Genomic DNA, 23,280 nt, shown 5'->3' with positions numbered 1-23,280 from the left:
TATGTACTGTATTTGATACAGAAGTCTTGAAATTCATTTACTTCTGAAAATATTAATGCCAAGGGCCTGAGATAAAGACATGATATATAATGGTCTTTTTCCTATAAATCATATATAAACAGAATAGGTCATAAATGCTTCAAAAAATATTCAAAGTGGGGAAGGGATACTGGTTCACTTAGTTAGTGGTCACATCTACACAAAGGAAACAGTTAATAAAAGAGTTATAAGTGAGGAATGTTTTAGATGATGAATAAGATTTTGACCAGCAGGATATGAAAATGGGGACTGAAGAAAGAATAGAGCAGCCTATCTAGCAAGAGGGGCTGGCTTGAGCAAAGGTACAAAAGAGGAAAGCATGGGGCATGCTTGGGCAATACCAAATGGACCAGTTTGGCTGGCATATATGCCATGTATATAGAATTTGTGAAAACTAGCCTAGAAAGTGCATTCATATTCTTGAGGGATGAATGGCAGGTAGAGGAATCTATACTTAATTTTATAGATAAAGGAATCCTTCAAAAAATTTCAAATAATTGATTTATGTGATCAGAGCTAGAAGATGACTGTGTGAAGGGTGGGTCAGAGAGCAGAGTGCAGGTAAGGAGCTCTCCCTTATGCTACCTTTGGACTTGATTATGACAAAGCTGGCTGTTTTCTTTAAATCTGAACTGATACCCTTGACTCATGTTCTCTTCTCCCTATGCATACATACATATGTCACTTTTACATCTGTTGTCAGAAAAGCAGACTGTTTAGTGAGAAATCGTTTCTATATATCCCTGGGCCATTTCATAATAAGTAGAGATGCCAAAAAATTTCCAGGATAAAGAGGTCTTTAATGGTTTATAACAATTTAGATTTCAAAAAGGTCAGGAAAATATTTTTTTTTCATTGAAAATTAAATACATCTGGGCTTTTCATTGTAAATATTTTACATGCTGAGGACTAGGCTAACTGATGATTTGGGGGACAATTTAAGGTAACACATATGACATTTTAAGCTCATTACATGCTACATATATTTTAAAAAACAGAGTTGGATGCTTTTAACTATGTTCTCTCCAGAGATGATAATCTTTTCTGAGGATTTTTATGTCAAGAACATGAATGTATTTTAAGAAAGAATCTCAGGAAGAGAGTAGAGCTCAACATTTTTCCCTTCTCCCTTAGGGCAATATTATGAATTTCTTAAAAGTAGAATACAAGATCATTCTCAGATTACCATGGAAAGTAGGTATTACAGGGACATAGTCTCTGCTTGACCAGTAGTTTTAAAGTGGGAGAATTACATATTTTAGGCTTATCAGCTATAAAATTTTTATCATTGTAGATTTATGGTAGTATGTAAATGCCCTCTATAAAAAGAGCAATGTTGTATGAGATGTGGACATTTTTTTGAAATGAAGTTTGGATTCTTCAACCTACATTGCATGGAATCATACTTAAGAATTTAAGAGCTGAAAGGGACATTAGATATCTTCTAGGCCAGTGTTGCATGGAAACCAGTCCCATAGGTAGTCTGTGCATAAGAATTTCTGAGGGAAATTGCTGCAAACTACACCCCTCATCTTGGAGGTGCTCATGCTTATTAACATATTGAATACTGGGATTTTCCTAGTGATGAAGCCAGTTTGATTTTTATAACTAAAGTTTCTCAAACTTATTTGATTGTATGTGTGTGTATATATAGATATGTATGAACACATGTGTGTGCATGCATTCAATATATATTAACACCCTGTGGAACTTACATTGACTAAAATATGCCTTGGGAAGTAATTGTTCAATGTCCTCATTCTGGGGAAAACTGAGACCTAGGAAGATTATTCACTCTCTGCAGGTCACACAGCTCTTGACAGACCATGTTTCCCAATTCCCATATTACTACTTCTTCTTTCAGTGATCTCATTAGTCCATATGTGGTGTGCCATTAACAGTGTTATAATTATCCTGTTTCTTTTTCCATAGTTCATATAAACTTCCCTTCCACTGACAAATTTTTCAAATAGAAGGTTGAATTCAGGTATGAGCAACTCTATCTTAATGACAAAGTCTTTGACTTGATTCCACAGTGCTTAGTGCTGAGGAGACTGGACTCTCTATCACCTCCATTTTGTTTCTGATCTGCCCTTTTCCAAATACCACCTGTACCCTGCATGTGACCATAGTCACAGTATTGGGCTGCCTCTTTAATTGCTGAAATTAATAATTCACACCTTGCATGTCCTGTTTGTGAATCACCAGTACCCCATGCCTTCATTCTCCTGTGACTGATTGTTATTTTGTCACATACATAATGCTTCAAATGAAGGGAGAATAGGAGTACAGTAAGGCAAATTAGATTTGAAAGGTTGTGTTAGGGTTGACTCAGAAACTATGCCCCTAAGAACTTTTATTTTTGGGAAAGAGGGCAAGGTTGTATGCTAAAATGAATGACTGAATGAACAACCTGTAAAAATAATTAATGGGAGAGAGTTAAAATAGAGAAGTAAACTGAGGCAGAAACTCTATTCTATTCTAAGCTCAGCCCCTCATTAAATATATAAATTTGTTGAAGACTTAACCTTTCTGACCTTGGTTATCCTACCTGCAAAACATATGAATTGTCCTAAATGCCCCCTGACTTCCTGTCTAACTCTAAAATTTCTGTGAGTCTATGATCTGTGAGTGTTAATTGGCCATGACTTGATTACTATGGATAATTAAGACTTGGCTGCCCTTGTTCAAACTGACAGTGTCTTAATAGAATAGTCTGGAAAAAGAAGGAAAAGGAGAACCTCTGTTCATATTTTCACAGTCTTCCAAGCTATACATTTTGACATTTCATTTGATATTATATAATTAAGACCCCCTTACTGATGATCATAGAGCATTTTAAGCGCTTTACCTTAGAAGATATTATCTTCTTAGTTTTTGTGGTGTTCTGACTGAGAGAGACAAATGTGATGCTTGAAAGAATATTGTTGTACAGGCAACATCACATAAAAAGCAGAAAGCAGAAAGTAAACTGGCCTCCCAGATAGTTCTTTGAAGACCTCATCCATAAGGCCAAGTGTAATAAAGGACATGGATTGTTTCTATGGGGAAGATGTTGTAGAAAGATACAACCCTAGTAGAATGTATACAGAGAAATAATTCTATTTAAGTTAGTGACATCTTATGCTGACTAATCATTTTCTTTAAACTGCACTGACAAATTAGTCAAGTGATCCTCCCTGGAGATTAGAACAAAAACACAGACCCTCTGGACAATGTCAGGGTTCTAAAAATTAGGGAAACTCATCAAACCAGTTGCCTGTAGGTCAGGTTTGGTATAGCAGTTGGATGCTCATTTCCATAACCACCTCATGCACAATTCTGTAACATAGCTCAGGAGGTTCTTGGTTTATTCTCTATGCAGATAATATCTTGGAACTCCTAGGGTAACTCTCATTACCTTCTTTTTTCCTTGGGAGCTTCTGGCAGTGCTTGTTCTAAACTATCCAGTCTATGCAGGGGCAGGTCAGTGGTGACAGGGTTGTGCTTGAAGGGAAGTGGAATCACACCACTTATGGCTAGCATCTCACTTGAGTCCCCTTGATCCACATGTAGTTCTCCCAGCTCCTCAATGAGAGCAGTTAACTAAGAGAGAGAGTGAGTCTCACATGAATAGGCATTTGTTTTCACAGAGAATGCTAGACTGGAATTGCTGGCCCACATTGTTTTGCATCAGCGGATGCTTTAAGAAGGCAGTGAAAACATCTTATAAAGTGAAAACCTATCATTTGTAAAGCTGCAAAGAGAGAGCTTTGTTTGCCCACACAGCATTTCTCAATGGAACCCCTGAGGCCATGAGTTTTTCAGGACAAGTTTCAACTCTGCTTAGTGCACATTCATTGTGCTAAGGAGAAAAGGCCCAAAGAAGCAGGGCTACTATTGTGAATCTTGTAAAGACTGCATGAGTTTAAGATCTCTGTCTGTCTTTGAACTAGAGCCAATTTATAATTACCTGTGATCAAAAAGATTGTAGACAAATTAAAATGGAATCCACATAATCTCTTCTTGACTTTGAAAATGCCATCCTCACCTTCACTTGTTCAGTTATTTGCCACAGAGCAGCTTGCAAGTAGCAACAATTGTACAGTTGAGTTTTTGGATGAGGTTCTGGTCAACAAGAAAAATGGTCTAAGTTTAGATAATAAGAATGGCCCTGGATATCCAATCCAAGTATAATCAGACAGAGCATATACTGCCAGGCCATTTTTTAAAAAGGAAGATATTTCACAAAGATCTCTTGACTGACTAGCAAGAATGAGTTGTAGACTATCTAGATTTGGAATTTTTTAATGCAAGCTTTCCCAGGCATTTAAGAATAGAAGTTTACATTTGTTCACTATTTTTGTGCATTTCTTTTTTTATTTTTTAAAATATAAAGAAAAAATTCTTGAAGATCTGAAAAGCACCTCCTAAAAGTTTGGCTTTTCCAGAAAACTCTAGCTACACAATGCATTGTGTCTATCATGTTAAAATGTTCATTAGGCACAAATACAAACACCATAAACAAGCCACCACTCTTCAGCAATCTGAGGAAAGATAAAATGCCTAAGGAACAACATGGATGACCTGCAAAGGATAAGCTCTTTAAGCACCAATTTAAAAAAAAAAGGAGTCCATCTGGATGAGTGTGATCAGTTATATACAATGAATTGAACATTTGGCACTAGGAATTAGAGCATTTTGTCAAAGGAATAGAACCACCAGCATTCAAAAACAGCTTTGTCAATTAGGGAATAGAACACTCTGCAGTGTGTCTCTCTCCATTATCCATTAATATGCTGGTAGCAACTTTGAAGTGGAAAAAAAAAAGGAAAAGAAGAAAAGAGCTATAGTCCCCTTTATTTTCTTTATTTAAAATCAGGAAGAAAACAAACATCAATTCTATTACACACTAACATTTTCATAATACATCATTTGTACAAGGGAAGGGCTAAGAACAGAAATCTGTTATAGAGACCCAAATGTAAGTATAAGTAAGTCCTCACACAGCTGTCCAGTGGCACTCAGGAGGAAACACTTCATAATCACTGGTATTAAACAAAGTTGTAGAATTCTTGGCCAGGTATTTTAGGAAATTGTGAAGACAGTTTGGTAATAAAGCAAGGCTCTTCTCATCCAGAGGTGTATAGGCCAACACCACTCCAATTCATACCAATAATCCCAGCAGATGTGGTGCTCTATACAAGGTACACCTGGAACACAGGTGCATCACGGTGATCTGTGAGAATTTCAGCACACTGTGGTCTCCCAAATTTGTAGAGTAGCTCAGTGCCTAACATTACACTGAAGTATTCCTTTATCCTTACCACAACTTCATTAACAGCATACTTCTTTTTGTCTGTGTTTCCTGGACATTTCTTGTAATTTGCATAATCCTCCAGAATGGAATCCACATTTGGCAGTAATATAAAAGAGCTCTTTCTGCTCTAGCTGGGTGGTTCCGTTGGTTAGAGTGTTGCCTTGTACACCAAAAGGCTGTGAGTTCAATCCCTAGTCAAGGCACATACCTATGTTGTGGGTTTGGTCACTGGTTGAAGCACACATGGGGGGGAAATTATCGATGTTTCTCTCTCCCTTTCTTTCTCCCTTTTTCTCTCTAAAATCAATAAATGTATCCTCAGGTGAGAAAAAATATAAATAAATAAAAGAGTTGTTTCTGCTGGGTGATTAAGTCCTAGTCATCAACGAGCTGTGGTTTTAGTTCTTTAGGAATCTTTAACTTCAACTCTGTTCGTGAATATTTCCTCATTTTCTACAGTAGGAGCTACTTGAGCTCTTATGAGGAGGCTGAGGTATCCCACTGGTACTGCCCCCTCTCCATTTCCAGGGGCTTTCTGTTTGTTCTTTTTTATTTTCACTTCAACATTTTTCTGTTGCAGACCAGATGTCTTCTTTCCTAGGGTGGCCACTCTCATCTTCCCCTCTGCATATTCCTCCATATTGCATCCTGAAGTTCCCACTGTTTCTGCAAATTAGTGTCCATGTATTTGAATACTCTGCTTTCTGGAACCAACTCATCTCAATTTTTATTCCACTGTAATACATAAAATATATTTTACTTGTCCTTTATGGCAACTGTAATGTATAACATATTTCACTTGTTTGTCCTTTATGGCAACCTTTACATACTTTGCTTCCTAAAGAAGAGGCCCATGGAAGCACAGCACTCACCCACCCTCCTGGAATTTAGGCTTCAGGTCCTGCTTAGGCACCATTTATAGGGATTGACTGCTGCCTCCTCCTTCTCCCACGACCTCGACTCCACCCCCCATTTGCCATCCCACCTAGCTCTGTGTCATATGTGTGGGTAGCCCTTCTGTCCTTTATTAACCTCATATCTAATCATTCTTGTACAATTGCAGTGCTGTACCTGTTCTAAGTGATTAGATATTGTAAATTAATCTTGTGATGTGGAGATGGAATTGATCCACACATAGTGCTATGGATGCTTCTTTATTCCCTTTCATGATCTGCAAGTTGCTGGCTCCCAGACTAGCAGTTTTACATTGATTGGCTCCATGTACATGTATTTTGCAATTTCCAGGATCTGCATGGAGATTTGAATTATATTAGTATGAGAGCTTACCTCTAACTCTCCGAGTGGAAGCATTTCCTTTGCATGCATCATGTTGAAACACAACTTAGTAGTGAAAATTCACAGTGGGAGACACTATGAAATGAGATTGGTATTTTGTTGTGGTACTGAATATAGCAGTAACTTTGGACAAAAAGGCACTGAAGTTCTAGATGGATATGAAAATAGTATGATTTTTATAGCCAAACCCTGGGACAGTGTGATTTTTATAGTCAAATTCTGGAACTTGAGAAGAATATAGAATAAAAAAAATAATGAGAAACAGCAGAAAAGAAATGATAGTTTGAAGACTAAATATAATTTAAGCAAAAATATATATATAAACCCATTTCCTTGAGCTTCAGACCAGATTCATGAGGTCCAGACTATGTTCATGTGATCCTTTTCCACACCCCCCCATGAAAACATTAAATAATCATTGTGAATATGAAGTCCATAGCATGCCTTACGACAATAATGGTAAGGCAATTACATAACCTGGTACAGATAAGAAAGTTTGCCACCAGGTATCAAATGGGGTGAGTGTGACTAGCCCAGCTCTTCATACCCATAGTGACAAGCTTCTGGTGTGATTTCCTGCCACTAAACCACTGCTGATTTCTGGTGGGCAATAGAATAAATTGATGCCTGAAAGAGCCCTGTCTCTAAAATACATAGAGAGAGGATTTATACTTAGTGATTTCAGAAAGTTGATCTTTATTAGACTAGAACAAAGGATTTCCATAGCTAAAGCCTCTTTTGAAGAAAGAATTTGGGGTGTTTACATTCCTCTGAGGCCTCAAACTCTTAACTTTGAGAGAAGCATGCAAAAAGTATCCATGTTCACTCCTGAAGGCATGAGATTTGAGAAGAGTGATCTTACAGATTTTTGGAGGCCAGGACATGGAGAATGTGAAAATAAAAAAATATTGATTTGTGTTTAGTATATAGGAGGTTGTAGAGCCCCTGGAGTCTACTCTAGTTTCTTGCATTTTAAAATGAAATTTTGAAAATGAATCCTCAATATCAAAGATACTTAGAGCTATTTTTAATTTTATTCTTAAAATCTACTTGAACATTGATAAGTAACAGTCAGTGGGGATGAGCTGTTTAATATCTCCTGTCATGGACTTTGGATGAGAGAGTTTTCTAGATTTTTCTATCATATAATGATGTATCTCTCACAGTGAAACTCTTTCAGTATTAAAACAAAAATTGTAAGAAAGCATTTGCAGTTTAAATTCGCCAGAAGGTAGCCATGAAAGCATTGGTGTGTGCAAGTGGATAAGGGGGTACTTTTAATTGTTTTTCTTGACAGTGGTAGAGAATTATTAAAAGTTTGAGGCCATAATTATTATTTTTAAAAGATTTTATTTATTTATTTTAGAGGGAGAGGAAGGAAGGGAGAAAGAGAGGGAGAGAAACATCAATGTGTGAGAGAAACAGCAGTCAGTTGTCCCTCACATGGGGACTGAATCCCCAGCCCAGGTGTGTGCCCTGACCAGAAATCAAACCCATGACCTTTTGCTTTATGGGAGGACACCCAACCAACTGAGCCACACACAGTCAGGGCTTGAGGCCATAATTAACTGATAGACAGTGCTCAATCCTGCAATCTTCACAACCCACCATCAATTTCATAAAATGACATAAGAAGGTGTGTCATGAAAGGCCTTTCTCAATTGCCTATATAGAGTTTAGAAGTTTAGGGCTTGTTGAACAAAATATAAATAAATATTTTTGGACACATCTCTATCCCCCACTTAATTTGCAGTTTATTGGATGAAATAAATTTCTATTATAATCTTTTCTTTTTTATATTCTTAGATGTTCATTCCTATGTTTTCTCTCTATGTACCTGTGTGTTCTCTGTCTTTTTTAATTGGAAGAGGTCAGTGATTCCGTAGCTGCGTAATGATTAAGCACAGCTAGGGGTCACTTGGAAACATTCAGTTGTTTCCTCCTACATAGCAGGTCATCCAGGAAGAGTTTGGACAAAAGGCACATTAACTCATGCCACAGTTGACTGCAGTTCTACCTTGAATCATATGGTTGGCCAATTTGGGGACATTCAAGAATGTAGGTGCCTTAGGTAATGAATCATCCTCCTGCCTTCTTTCTTCTAACTTTATTTTAGGACTCCTACTTCCTTCTTCCTGACGGTAAATTTGAGGCATACCCAGGTGGCCTCTTGACCAGGTCTTTAAAATTCTAAGGGTATGAATAAAAAGATGTGCTTGTCTCAGAACGTGGAGTCCTGGGACAAAACAGATCCTTGATAATAACAATAAAACACACATCTGAAGTTTATACCGGACAATCTTATTGCCCCCCTTCACTAAAAACATGTAGCCAATTCTGAGGCACTGTGAACCCCAGGTCCCACAGAATTCTTAGGCATCAGCAGCAGGGTACCGTTCTTGCAATTGCACAGTGTCTGTAGTCCTGTGATGATATGTCAGTGGGACAGATTTACAGCCACACTTGTTCCTGCTTGCCCCTGCCCATAAAATCAAAGAACAGAGAGAGTGACAGACTGATATCATATTTTCTTTCATTAGCAGTTTTACCTTTCACTGGTCTGTTCAAATTAATTTGGTTTATGATAGGAGTAGAGAATAATCTTGAAGAGAGAAGGAGAAACACACACGGGCAAAGGAAGAAGTCTGGCTGCTCCCCACTCCCAGCCAGTCAAGGCAGACAATCAACTCCTGGCTTCCAGGTGCCTTTTCGTTATTCATTAATGCTTTACTTTCCTCTTTCCTTAAAGTCTACTTTCAGTTACTGAGTTTTCCTTGAATTGTGTTCTCCTTTTTGGTGCCTGAGGACTCTATTTCTTTGAATATTTTCCACAGGCATCTGTTGTTTGTTTCTGACCTGGATCTGAGGACAGTTGGCCATAGAGTATCTAGTTTTCAGCTCCAGGCATCTCTTGGCCAATGAAGACTTATCCATGATCATTCAATCTTCTTCAACTCTCGTTGGATCTGGGTTGGTCAGAGGATTGTCAAGAAGGAATTGGTGCTGAGAACCAGGGCCCAGAAAATGCTGAAGGTAGGGAAGGTATTATTAGACTAAGGAGATGTAGAAAACCTCTGAGAATCCAGGACACTAGGGTCTAGGATTAAAATCAAGATCCTCAGTTCAAGGGACAACTTCCTTGGACCTCCTTCCTTTGCACTGTTTTTCAAAGAGCCACAAGTTCAGCTGGGACATCCTAAGCCAGAAGATTTTAGGGATCCAAATGTGAGCCAGACATTCTTTTGCAAGAGAAACACTGATGGGATGGAATTATGGCAGTGGCCATATTTTTTATGCTGACCACAGAGCTTTAGCTCAGGCTTGAGGAGTCTCTCGGCTAAATGGAAATAGGCTCTTCATATTTTTGCAAAGCTACCAGTTTACACAAAAGCCACTTAGCTAGACCCCAGATCCCAGTTTATCTTTTGACCTTATGTTGCTATGTTCACTCATAGGTTATCATTAAGAAGCAAAGTGAGTCTGGATGCCCATAAGCAGGACAAGTTAACCAACACAACCCTCCCACAATGTGTATCAGTTGTTGACTTGGGGGCGTGGTTAAACTTAGTTTTTTTTTATCAGCTTTGTTTAACAAACAAATGAAGCAAATACCCCCTCATCTGCTTCTATACTATAATGTAAAAAAGGTAGCAACAATAACAATTCCATTCTCTAAAATGATGCTTTTCCATTTGTTCATTTTTTCAGAGTGAAGTACAAAAATATGTTCCTTTAAGCTTCCCTGGCTAAAAATAACATCAAGAAAATTGACCTTTCTGCTTTTAAATGAGGAATTTTCTGTTTCCTAGGTCAAGGTTGAATTCTCATAACTGTCTATCGATACTATCTTCCCTATCATTGTGTGACAAGCATTATTTTATAAACCAAGAGCTGATACTCAAGCTAGACACATTGAATTGTAATGTGTTTTAATATCCAAATCTAAAAATAATTTTGCAGTGGGCAAAACCCCAGATGTGTTTTGTCAGTCTCTTTTTCATTTAATGTCTAAAGCTTTATGTTTTTAAGGAAAATGTTATCCATGTGTTTCTCATTTATTTACACTTAACTCATCAGTATGTTTAGTATGAGTTATTTGATGTTCAAGAAGCATTTTTAACTATTTTATGTGCTTATTGTATGTGCCTATGAAATGGGAAGTTACTTATGCCAAGGAAGCAACCTGTGCAAAGCCTATCACCATCATTTTCAACAAATATTTATCCTTAAGATTTCAAGATAGATTTAAAAACTTAAAGAATAAAATTGAATTTTTCTAGACAAATCAGCATAAAATTTAACAACTCTTTCCTGGTGTCATTAGTGAGCCCACCTCACCTGATAGCGGAAATCTTTTCAATGTGATTGTCTTAGTCTGGCTGGGCTGCCACACTGAAATAGCTTGCACTAGTGGCTTAAACAACTGAAATGTATTCCTCACAATTCTGGAGGCTGGAAAATCCAAACTCGAGGTATGACAGGATTGGTCTCTGATGAAAACGTTTCCTGGCTTACAGACATCTGCCTGCTCACGTGGTAGAGAGGGAGCCAATGCAAGTTCTCCGGCATGGTGTCTTATAAGGACCCTACTCCTATTGGATCAGAGCCCACCACCTGTATGACCTCATTTAACCTTAATTACCTCCATAAAGGCACTCTCTCCAGATAGAGTCACTTTGGGCAGAGGTGGGGGGTGGGGTGTTGGAGCTTCAACATATCATTTGGGGGACAGTACACAAATGTTCAATCTGTAATAGTGGTCATTGGTTAGAAAGAAAGAAATCTTTTCAGGCATATAATCAGTGAGTTTCATATCTCGTATTTCACCAAGAAAACTTTCCTTACCTGTACCCTCTTAGCCCTCGGTGTTACAGAGCAACAGAAACCTGATGAACGTATTTATTTTATCATGTCGATATGGTGGAGATTTGTCTGTTCATTCAATACACTTACCAAGCAGACACTGCCCTAGGCACTCTAATAAGTCCTCTGAATAGGGAGGCTGGTAATATATATTTCCTTTGTTGCTCAGACTGGTAGGGAAACTGGACAGTGTAGTAGATGTTATTGAAGTCCCAACCATTGTTGCCTTGGCCCACCTGAATTGACCCACATGCAAGTACAACCTGGAAATGCAGTGACCCAAGGGGCCACACTGGATTAATAGAGATGGGGTGTATCAGTTCTCATTCCATCTGGTCTGATGATTCTAAGATATGTTCCACAGAGTCTCCCATAGAGATTCACAGGGGGTTGCCTGTAGCAGCCATCCACTTGTTAACATAGCCCTTAATGTACTTCTTCCCTTGTCTTAATTCCCCTCATCTGTGCTTCCTGAGATCATCCACCAAATAAACCACCTGCACTCAAGGCCTTGTCCCATTGTTGGTTAAAGCCTAAACTAAAGCACACAGAAAACGAGGAGTGGCAGTCTGGTGCTATGAGCTATAATAGAAGTATGCACAGTAGGAAGAGGCAGTAGCAGAACACAGTCAGACTACTTATTTTTTTTTGGTAGAGACTTGCTGGGAATTTACTATTATTGACTTGTTTATTTAGCTCAAAGTCAACAAGTCAACATTCCCCCTACAATACAAACCTTACAAAGGAAGGGGTACCATCTATTTAGTATTCTATCCTTAGACTCTAGCACAGGTCTGGCACACAAGAGCTTAACATTTGTATGTTGACTCGATGATTTTTCTCTGACAGAAGAAAAATTAAGAGTTTTCAAAGGGTATTAAATCACACTTGGTCTAATGTTCAGTTCAGGGCTTATCCCCCAAACAACTCTAAAATTATAATGGGTTAGCTCAAAGATTATGGGGACTAGAAAATGGGGTAATGCATACTAAGGCTGAATTCTGAGCAATTGTGGCATACTTGGGAAAAGAAAAGTCATTTAGACATGGTTGGATTGTAGAAGGTGAAGATTTGCTGAAAAAACAGAGATGAAGGACAATAAATAGGTCAAGCAGGAAGGCATGGTACACCATGCTAACACACTTGGGGTCTCACTGGAAAATGATAATGGTGAAGGTAGGGCATTAGGAAAGAATTTTCATGGGTACAACATCTGATTAGAAAGAAGTCTTAGAAAGAAAACTGTAAGTTTTCTCCTTTGCAGTGAGGAAGATCGATGGGAATAAGAACTATTGGAGATACCAGGATGGAGTCCAAATAAGTCTAGGGAAATGAATTAATGGCATTGATGGTGAGATGTGTGTGTTGAGGCAGAAAATACAACCAAGGATTATGTCCTGGCATGGGCAGCTGGGTGGTGCCAATTCTTGAGACAGAGCAGGTAAGGAGATACGATTATGAGAGCTGATGGATCTTAAACTATTTATGGAGCCTCTAGGTGAGAATATCTGGGTTCTAGAGAAAGAGATCTTGGTTGAAAATGTAGGTCTGGAGAGTCATCAGCACATGGGTGATAATTTGAGACCATGAGATTTAATGAAAAAAATTAAACACTTTAACAGTGCTTATTATATGTCAGTCACTCATCAGAGCATGTATAAATATTAACTCCAACTATTAAGTATACTTAATATTAAAGGCTTAATATTAATTATTAAATAACTCTACTTAACTGTTTGTAACTATACTTCAAGATTAAGATACTAAATATTAACTCAGTATCTAATGGAACAACCTTATGAGTTAGATATTGTTATTCCACTTTGTAGATGAGAAAACTTAGACACAAAGAAACTGAATAACTTTCTCAAAGTCACACAGCTAGTGAGTAGTGGAGCTGGAATTGCTCAGTTCAGTGAAATGAGAAAGAAAAGACAAGTGTCATAACTACAGGAAATGAAATAGGAGTCTGAGATCAATTAAGACCAATACGGAGAATCAAGAGTGGTAAAAGAAATATGAGGGAAAAGGTGGAATTTTATTAGCTAAAAAAGGAAAAGGCTTTACTTAGGTCTCATGCCACTGAGAGATAAAGTTGCAAGAAGGCTAAGAAATATGCATTTTATTTCACATGGAAAAAAGTCAACATCGATAGCAGTTTTAATGAAATGATCCAGGTCGGTCATTCACCTGAATTACTCTCCCTAGAGGATTCGATTCTAGAGAAGAAGTTTGCTTTGGTAAGTTTGTGCTGCAGATATTGAAGGAGGAAATTAAAAGGGAGCCAAACTTTCTGGAGGCTGGAGCTACTACCCTGATACCAGAATGAACAAGTCTTAAACAGCAATAATGCTAAAAATGAGGGAAGGAGGGAGGAAAAAAAGCACAACCTAAGCAAAAAGCACAGTAAAATATGAAAACTGAGGAAGATTCTCCCATAAAGAATATTCTTAAAATTATTATTTTGAAGACCCCTTTTTTTTGCATTTGATGTTGCTCATATGTGGAGAAATAAAAGTGTTACATCAGACTCTGGAGCTCAAAATATCAAGAATACAAAGAAGGTTCATGTTAAATCCCTTGCTGATGGATATTGGCAGCCTAAAAGAAACATGTGGGAGAAAGTTCTCAAGCTTAGAGTACAAGTGGAATGACTTTTGCACATGTCATTTATCAAGCACATCCAAAGACAGTGGTGAAGGCTGAAGGGACTGAGGGAGTTAGAAATCAGTGTAGGCAGGCCTAATGAGGTGGAGACAATTCTTTCCTCAGTCATGTTGGAAGGTAAGTCAGAAGTGTTTGGATGTAAGCTGCTGTGGTCAGCTCTGTCTGTAAGGGACTTTTGCTGATACCTACAGTGAATTCATTAGTTGTCAATGATAATTGAATCAATTTGGGGTGTTTGCCTGGAAGAGACTCCACTTTCATTCTGACTCACGAGATTTTACAAAATGAAGCTTTAAATCGGTCAGCTGAAATTGGTTTATGAATTGCTGGAAATCCCTGGACAGATTTCCATCAATTCAAAACATCACAGACAATCCTGTATTTGCAGTGGGCTTTGAGTTATTCATGAAATCCTATTGAACATCTTTTTTGCATTAATTTAGTGATATTTCTCACTGACGTCAAGGTGATGAAAAATAACACTAAACCTTACTTGGCTGACTGTGGAGAACTTGGAACCCCACCAGGCATGCTGCAGGCAATTTCTGGAAGGCAGGCAGTGGACCGGCATGCCTCAGAAACTACCTCAGAGATGAGTTGTAGAGAAGAACGAGTCTACAATTATGGGAATAAAGCTCAGAAGTATGTAACTGCTGCCGGCAGTTTCTAAAAAGCTATAAAAAATATGAAAAACATTTACCAATGGCAGAGGTAAGCAGAAGGAGGTACACTTGCAAAAAGAAAAATAAGCATTTTACTTACATACTTATAAAAAAGTTCTATAGGGTTTACTGTTTTCCAGGAGCTTTTTAAATGACTTTATCAATATTATTTCATTTACTATTTTCAACAACACTTATGAGGTAGGTTCTGTGGTTATTCTCATTTTGCAGACAATGGTGGTAGGGCACAGAGAGGTTAGGCAGCTTGTTCATGGTCACACAGCCAGTACTGAGCTGGCATTTAAACTTAGGGAGTCTGGCTGCAGAGTCCCTGCTTTTGGCTCCTAGGCATGCTCCCTGTCAAAGCAAAGGAAACAGCTTTTCCTTTCAAGAGTCTAAACCTATTTTCTCTAACAATACTCAGAATGACTTTCACACATGGTAGCTTCTCCTTGACTCTAGTTTTACTACATTGTGCCTTATAAAACTGTTTTTTGGTGTTGGTGAGTTAGCCATCTATGACATCACACCAGTGCTGCTGGAGACAGCAGAAACATGACGTTGAAAATCTTAGTAGGGGGTGGGGTTTCCTTCTCTGTGCAGTTGTGATCTTGACTGTAGCACATGTTGAAAGATTATAAATAGGAATAATTTCCACTGCGTAAACTGTGAACACAGACATTTATGGACCATTTATGTACTACATAGTTCTACCAGATTGCCTTCAGAGAATCAGTAACTTCAAGAAATGGTAAAAAGCAGAAATTGAGAGAGGAAAATTTAAATTGCTTCTGCGTAGGATTTTTCTCTTGACACATACATCTTTTAGAGCAAAGTCCCTACATTTGCATCAGTTATACTGATTACTTTGAACAAAATTTGTGTTTGTGATATAAAGCCTATTGGTTACTAGGTTTTTGTTTCACACAAATATCTGTCCATCTGATGGACACATGGTTAGAAACTATGCTCTTTATGTGAAGTCTTTATTATGAAGTCTCTCTATCAATTAACTCTTTCCATCCATTGTGGTTCCCCCAGTAGTCATAAGGCTCACATGGAGGAGACTTACACGTTTCATGTGGATGTCTTATCTAGTGGCCAAAAAATAGTCTATTTTTATTAAAATACCTTATTTCCAGTCCAGACTTCTCTCCTTAGTCTCTGGTGTCCAGCTGCCTATTCAGTTCTACTTGGACTTCTAACTGATGTTTCAAATTTAAAATGTCTAAAATGACCATCCTTCTACCTGCAGCCTTTCCCATCTTAACTGAAGAAAACTCCATTCTTCAAATTGCTGAAGCCTAACACCTTAAGATGCCTAATTGGCATCTTGATTTCTCTTTGTATCGCACCCATCAGCTAATGCAGCGAGTGCTGGCTCTACTTTCAGAAAGTCTAAAGCCTACTCAATCCTTGTTCTACCTTGTGGACTACCTATTTTGAATCACCATCTTCTCCACTTTAGATTGCTCCAATAGTCTGCTGCTGGTCCCTGTGCTTTTCCCTGTCTCTGTACAGCAGCCAAAGTGATCCAGTAAAAATACTTTTCTAAAAACCTTGTAGTAAGGGCCCCTTCAGAGGGAAGGTGGAAGTCCTTGGAATGGCCTCTGTTATCCGCTCTCAGACTGCTGCCCGCCTTGCTTCCCTGCCCCAGCCACTCGAGCTCATTGCTGGTTCTCATACATCAGGCACACTCCTGCCTTGGGACCATGCATTGACTGCTTTCACCAATTGAAAGTTCTTTCAGCGATCTCTACAGAAACTTCCTTCAGCCTCTTTTAAATCTTACCTGAAATATCAGTTTTTTTTATAAGACTCACACTGATCATCTTATTTAAAATAGGACTCCTGAGCCCAGGCTGGCGTAGCTCAGTGGATTGAGTGTGGGCTGCGAACCAAAGTATCGCAGGTTCGATTCCCAGTCAGGATACATGCCTGGCTTGCAGGCCATGACACCCAGCAACCGCACATTGATGTTTTTCTCTCTCTCTCTCTCTCTTTATCTCCCTCTCTTCCCTCTCTAAAAATAAATAAATAAAATCTTAAAAAATAAATGATGTTATTCTAAAAAAAAAAAAAAGGACTCCTTCCACCCTTCCCACCATGGCACTCATCACCTAACAAATGGTAGAATTTACCTATTACATTTATTGTTTAGCATCTGTCTCCTCTGACTAGAAAGTAATTCCTCAGGGGCAGGGATCTCTGTCTGCTTTGTTCACTGAAACATCCTAAATGTCTAGAACAGAGTCTGATATGTAGTACATACACAATAAATGCTTTCTGAGTAAATCAATGAAAGGATAAACTGAAAAATATATATTACACTGGACCTCTCTAATGAAACCATCTTTGTCTACCCTGCTTCTCCATTTCCCCACAGTGAGCCACACAAGCATTCCAAATATGAACTAACTATGCATTTTGCTTTAAGACTTGACTATTTAAAACTTTACATTCTTCAACCTTCCATTTAATGTACTTATTTACAACAGAGTCCTAAAATAGAATCCGCAAATTTAATTAAATCCATCATAAATGTATCATTATGTAAAAGCCCAAAGTAAACTCTTGGAGAAACATCTGGCAGGTAGGTCTGGGTTTGCTATCACTGCATGAGTTTCCTAAATTGTCCTTCTATTCTGAGAGTCAAAAAGGATCATATGCCTCTTGAATAAAATAAAAGAAGTGCTACTGCTGCTATTCAGAAGTAGAGGAGACAGGCAACAATTCTGTTTCACCCAGTGATTCTTACTGAAGAACAGACTGGCTGTGAAAGGATTCTAACCTTACCTAAGGAGATGTGCACTGGAAACATAGTACCCAGGATAAAACCTCCTTCTATTTTGATTTAAGATGCTGAGTAATAAACAGTCCTTGAAGCTACCAGTATCCAAGGACACAGATCTAATGTTTTCCACCTTGTTTGAATGTTCAGTTTAGGCAACACATGGCAGCTGGACTCAATCCTGTTGTTAGGAACGTCCCTGAAGGCAAGTGCCCAGTCATTATTCATGATCCGACTGGTATGCTCAGCGAAGTGAGCCAGCCAGCTTTCAGTCTGAGATCACCTTTAATGGGGGAGAGGGAGAAAAATTTGGAACTAAGAAGCAGAAAACAATGATAAACATAGAAACAGCATGGCCAACTGTTAAAATCACAAAATGCAGATGGGACGAGTTTATCTTTCTATGCTCAGCACGTAGGATTAGGTGGGACTTAGAAAGCCTCAGTGTCATCTGCACTGTCAGTTTGACACAGAGTGAAAGCAATTGATCATAAACCCTTCTGAACTCCTGTGCCTTTCTTCAAAATTGTAGTTGATCCGAAGACATCACTATTTCCAAGATGTCTAGAATCCCTACATTTCCTAAATAAGAGAGTAAATAGTGAAAGCATGTCACTTTGACTTTACCTTGGTTTCTGAATCAATAGTTAGTAATGTAGTAGGTATATTTGGAATTAATGAGGGCTAGTGTAGAGGGGTTGAGAGGGGGACTCTGGAGCCAGACTGTCCCCATCACCTAACTGGAGGTGGCACTTTGAGCAAGTGACTTAACCCACAGTTTCTTCATCTATAAAATGGGAATGATCACTGCCCCACCTCATGAATTTGTGAGAATGACTGGAATATATATATAAAAAGGGATCAGCAAACTGAGTAACTGCCTTTGCTAAGCAGTTAGTATCATTCCAATGAACAAATATTGTCATAATAATGATCTTACTTTTGATGGACACTAAACATTATTATTATTACCTAAGAATTAGTTCTTGCCTTTATTTTATTTTTAAAGATTATTTTTATTTTATTTTATTTTATTTTATTTTAAAATTTATTTTAATCATTGTTCAAGTACAGTTTCCTGTCCGTTACTCCCATCCCAGCTCTCCCACCCCTCCCTCCCCACCTCCCTCCCATTTCCACCCCCCTAGTTTTTGTCCGTGTGTCCTTTATATTTGTTCCTGTAAATCCTTCCCCCTTTTCCCCTGAAATTCCCTCCCCTCTCCCCTCTGGTCACTGTCAGCCTGTTCTCTATTTCAGTGTCTTAGGTTATATTTTGCTTGTTTGTTTTGTTGTTTAGGTTCCTGTTAAAGGTGAGATCATATGGTATTTGTCTTTCACCACCTGGCTTATTTTGCTTAGCATAATTATTTTATTTTTAGAGAGTGGAGAAGGGAAGGAAAAACAGAGGGCCAGAAACATGAATTTGTGGTTGACTCTTGCACACCCTCTACTGGGGACCTGGCCTGCAACCCAGGCACGTGCCCTGGCTGGGAATCAAACCAGTGACCCTTTGCTTCATAGGCCCACGTGCAAGCCACTGAGCTACACCAGCCGGGGCTACCTTTCTAGATGACTTGAACATAAGATGGTTTTCCTTCCTTGTCACAATTTCACAGATAAGTTGGAGTGGTGCTTCCTACTACTTTAAGTCTTGGTTTAGTTTCCCGAGGGAAAAGGACAGACTGCTGAGCTGGGAGAAAGCACAGTGATAACATTGCCAGGTGTGGAATTCAGGGCATGTGTGTGTGAGGAGGGGCTGGTTTCCCTCTCACCTCCTTCCAACACTGCTCTGTGAGTGACAGAGACAGAGATTGAGAAGTCATCCATTAGAGAGGATGTTTTTCCAAACCACAGGATGTCAAAAATTCCTAATCACTTTTTGATGATTTTAATATAAAAATCTGTGAGTTTAGAAACATCAATTTTCTGTGGATTCATTACTCTATATATCATTTTTACCCATGTGTTTATTAGTTATTGCCATGTATATGCCCCACAACTTGGTAGCTTAAAACAACACATTTTCATGAGCCTAAAGTTTCTGAGGGTGAAGAATCTATCAGTAGCTGGGTGATTATGGATCAGGTATCTCTAGGTTGCAGCCGAGATGTAGGCTGGGGTTGTAGTTGTCTGAAAACTTGACTAGCTGAAGGATCTCCCTTCAAGTTCACCCCTGTGGCTATTGGCAGGAGATCTCAGTTCCTCACCATGTTGATCTTCCTCTCTTGGACTGCTCACACCATGCCAGCTGGCTTCCCCCAGGGTGGGTGATTGAGAGAACATGCAAGAGTGCCCAAGGTGGAAGCCCCATATCTTTTATAACCTGATCATTGAAATGACATAGCAGCAGTTGTGCTCCATCCTATTGATTGTGTACCAATCCTGCTGCCATATGCCAGGGGACTACATGAGGGTAGCAGAGGCAGGGATTGTGGGAGATTGTGTGCCACAGCCATATTTAACATTTTAAGAGGAATTTATATCTCCTTTTTTATTATTAATGGGGCTATAGCCATAGAATAGTCTGCATCAAAAATAAAATGGCAAAACTTATATCTAATCCAGGTATTCTTCATTGAACATTACAATTTTGTCTGCATTTGCATAACATTGTATATGTACCTGCAACTCACACAAACTAGAAATGCAGAACATTAGCCCTGGTCAGACTTACTAACTCAGAATTTACATTTTAATCAAAGTCTCACAAGACTGATATGCACATTATACTTGAGAAACCTCAGTACAGGATGTATTTTAAACTTTTTCAATCGTAAAACCTAATTCATCCTAAGAATTAATAATGGAATGGAGCTAACAAATTTGCTTATTTAATTAATGTTTGATACTAAAGCTGTCTGTTCTCTTTCTTTTCCCCTCAACCTCCATGTTTTTTTGCTATACCCACTCTATATAGAAATACAGTCTGGCCCTCCAGAACATTGAAGTCAACCAAAGCTTTGGGTTGTTTTTTCTTCCTTCACAAGAAAATAGGTGGAGTACTGCAATGACATTTCAAACAACCATGTTTTGAGATAAGTTTTTTTTATTGATGGCAGATGGGAATAGACTTCCAAAGAATACAGTTGGCTCTAGGAAAAAGAAATAGTTTTGAAAATCATCAACTGGTATTTGCAAAATGTCATCAGAGACTTTCTTTTCCCTTCGCCTAAAACAAATACAGACAATTCTACACAAAGAGCAAGACTGTGTATAAAATTCAGCAATGTGTTTGATATTATTCCATTTTTATAAAACAGCTCAAAGCATCAAGAGAGTTGCACAGACAAAAAACTCAAACTAATTGGTTTTTGTGGTATTAATTAATTTGTATTGGTTGTGTTGCAATTGGCATTAATGCCCACCCACCAGTAAGTTCAAGTCTGTCTCTAAAGGGGGAACCTTGAAGTAAAAGCAATTATGCAGCCTGCAGCTTGTTCAAAAAATCATTAAGATGTATTTTTTTCTGACTACAAAAAGAATACAAACATGTTATAGAACATTTGAGGAATACCAAAAAACTATAAGGAAAACAAAAGTTATTTGCAATCCCACTGAAAGATAAATACTGAAAAAGAGATAACTTCTGTCTCTATTCCCTATAGTCTTTTTCTATGGTATACTTTCTATACACGTGTAGCATATGGATGACGTATACGCTCTATACACATGTTGTACAAGAAAGAAATGTGTTAAACTCCTGCAATGAGGAAAAAACTAAAATGATATTATTTCTTTTTACCTCTAAAACTGATGAGTTTCTGAGTGACCATTTCCTGCTATCTATACACTGCCTGCCTGCCTCTGCATACATTTTTGCAACCATCACCACTCTTAGAACCCTTTACAACATTTTCTTCACTTCAACAAGAAATCTCATACCAATTAACAGTCATTCTCCATTTTCTCCACACCCTAATTCAAAGTAACCAGAAACCTGTTTTCTGTCTCTGTGGTTTTGCCTATTCTAGACATTTCATTTTAATAGAATCATATGATATGGTCTTTTGTGTCAGGTTCCTTTCACTTCACATGATGCGATTCCAAGTTCATTCAAGTTATACCATGAATCAATGCCTCAGTCTTTTTTTATGCAAGAATACTATGCTATTGTATGGATAGACCACATTTTGTATATCCATTCATGAGTTTGTGGGCATATAGGTTATTTTCACATTTTTGGCTATATAAAAAAATAATGCTATGAACATTTATCTCTAATTGTTGGTATGAGCCTAGGTTTTTAATTCTCTCATATATATGCCTACAAATATGATTACTGTGTCCTATTCAACCCCATCTTTAAAAGGACTCTGTGTTAAACATCATGTTTAACTTTTTAAAAAACTGTCAAATTGTTTTCCCAAAGTGATTGCACAATTTTGTGTTCTCATCAGCAGTATGAAGTTTCCTGTTCCTCCACATTCTTGCCAAGATTTGTTATTTTCTGTCTGTTTGATTTTAGCCATTCTGCTGGGTATGTGGTATCTCATTGTGGTTTGGTTTGCATTTTCCTAATGACTAATAATGTTGAGCATCTTTTCATGTGCATACTGGTCATTTGTATATTTTCTTTGGAAAAATACTGATTCCAATCTCCTGCTGAATTTTATTTGTGTCTTTATTGTTGAGTTGTAATTGCTCTTTAATACTATATTATGGATACTAGGCCCTTATCAGATGTATGATTTGCAAGTATTGTCTTCTATTCTGTGGAGTGTCTTTTTATGTTGATACTGGAGTGGCCTTTAAACATTTTTAATTTTGATAAAGTCCAATTGCATATGCCTAATATATGTAATACAGCATATGGGTGACATACACACGTGTATATAAAATCGGGATGTTTAAAAAGTAATTATTTGATTGAAATTAAGAACAAACTGACAGTGACCAGAGGGGAGGTGGGAGTGGATAATGAGGGGAAGAGGGGGAGGGTTGTCAAGGAACATGTATAAAGAACACGTGGACAAAGCCAAAGAGGGTAGGATTGAGGGTAGAAGGTGGAGATGGCTAGGGTCGGGGGAGAGAGGGGAAATGGAGACAACTGTACAAAACAACAATTAAGAAAAAGAACAAAGTATTTATTTGAATTGCATTTCTGAGTGCTCTAAACTTATTTCAGAGAAAAAAATGGAAAGCCATTTTAAGGCAGTGCATACTTGATGCTTTTGCAATGCAAAAGGCAATTCAGTAAGTTCAAACATTTCCTAACTATTTCAATTTTTTGAAATAGCTTTCTGGTCATCTCTCTCTCTATTCTCTCTTTTGAATATATAAAGAGTAATTCCTAGTATTCAATGCTGAAAACACTGTCAAACTCCAGACAGGAAATAGAACTTTCTTACTTACAAATTAGTTGGAGAGACTCATTATCCGGTTTGGTACTACTTGGAGGGAAAAATGTTTCAAATTATCAGAGTAGATTCCATCTCTTATTTTAAAAAAATCAAATGGAAGTGCAATTTATTTATCATTTCTTTTGTTACTTGTGCTTTTGGTGTCATATCTAATAAAGCATTGCCTAATCCAAGCTCATGAAGATTTACCCATATGTTTTCTTCTAAGAGTTTTGTAGTTTAGTTCTTTGATCTATTTGAGGTAAGTTTTCTATATGATAAGTTAGGCTTCCAAGTCCATGCTTTTACATATGGATATCCAAT

General features: G+C 38.0%; 1 protein-coding gene and 1 pseudogene across 1 annotated transcript in view; one reads left to right on the top strand and one right to left on the bottom strand.

Annotated features, from left to right (window-relative positions):
• The window catches only part of ADAMTSL1 (ADAMTS like 1), a 924,426-nt gene that overhangs the window by 171,727 nt on the left and 729,419 nt on the right, over positions 1 to 23,280 (top strand). The window lies entirely within an intron of this gene.
• Positions 5,021 to 6,254, bottom strand: LOC123820078 (annotated as a pseudogene).

The sequence above is a fragment of the Phyllostomus hastatus genome, unplaced genomic scaffold (assembly GCF_019186645.2).
Source record: "Phyllostomus hastatus isolate PE091 unplaced genomic scaffold, TTU_PhHast_1.1 phas_contig_34, whole genome shotgun sequence".
Taxonomy (NCBI): Eukaryota; Metazoa; Chordata; class Mammalia; order Chiroptera; family Phyllostomidae; genus Phyllostomus; species Phyllostomus hastatus.
The sequence above is the reverse complement of the archived record's forward strand: the minus strand, read 5'-3'. Positions and strand labels throughout refer to the sequence as shown.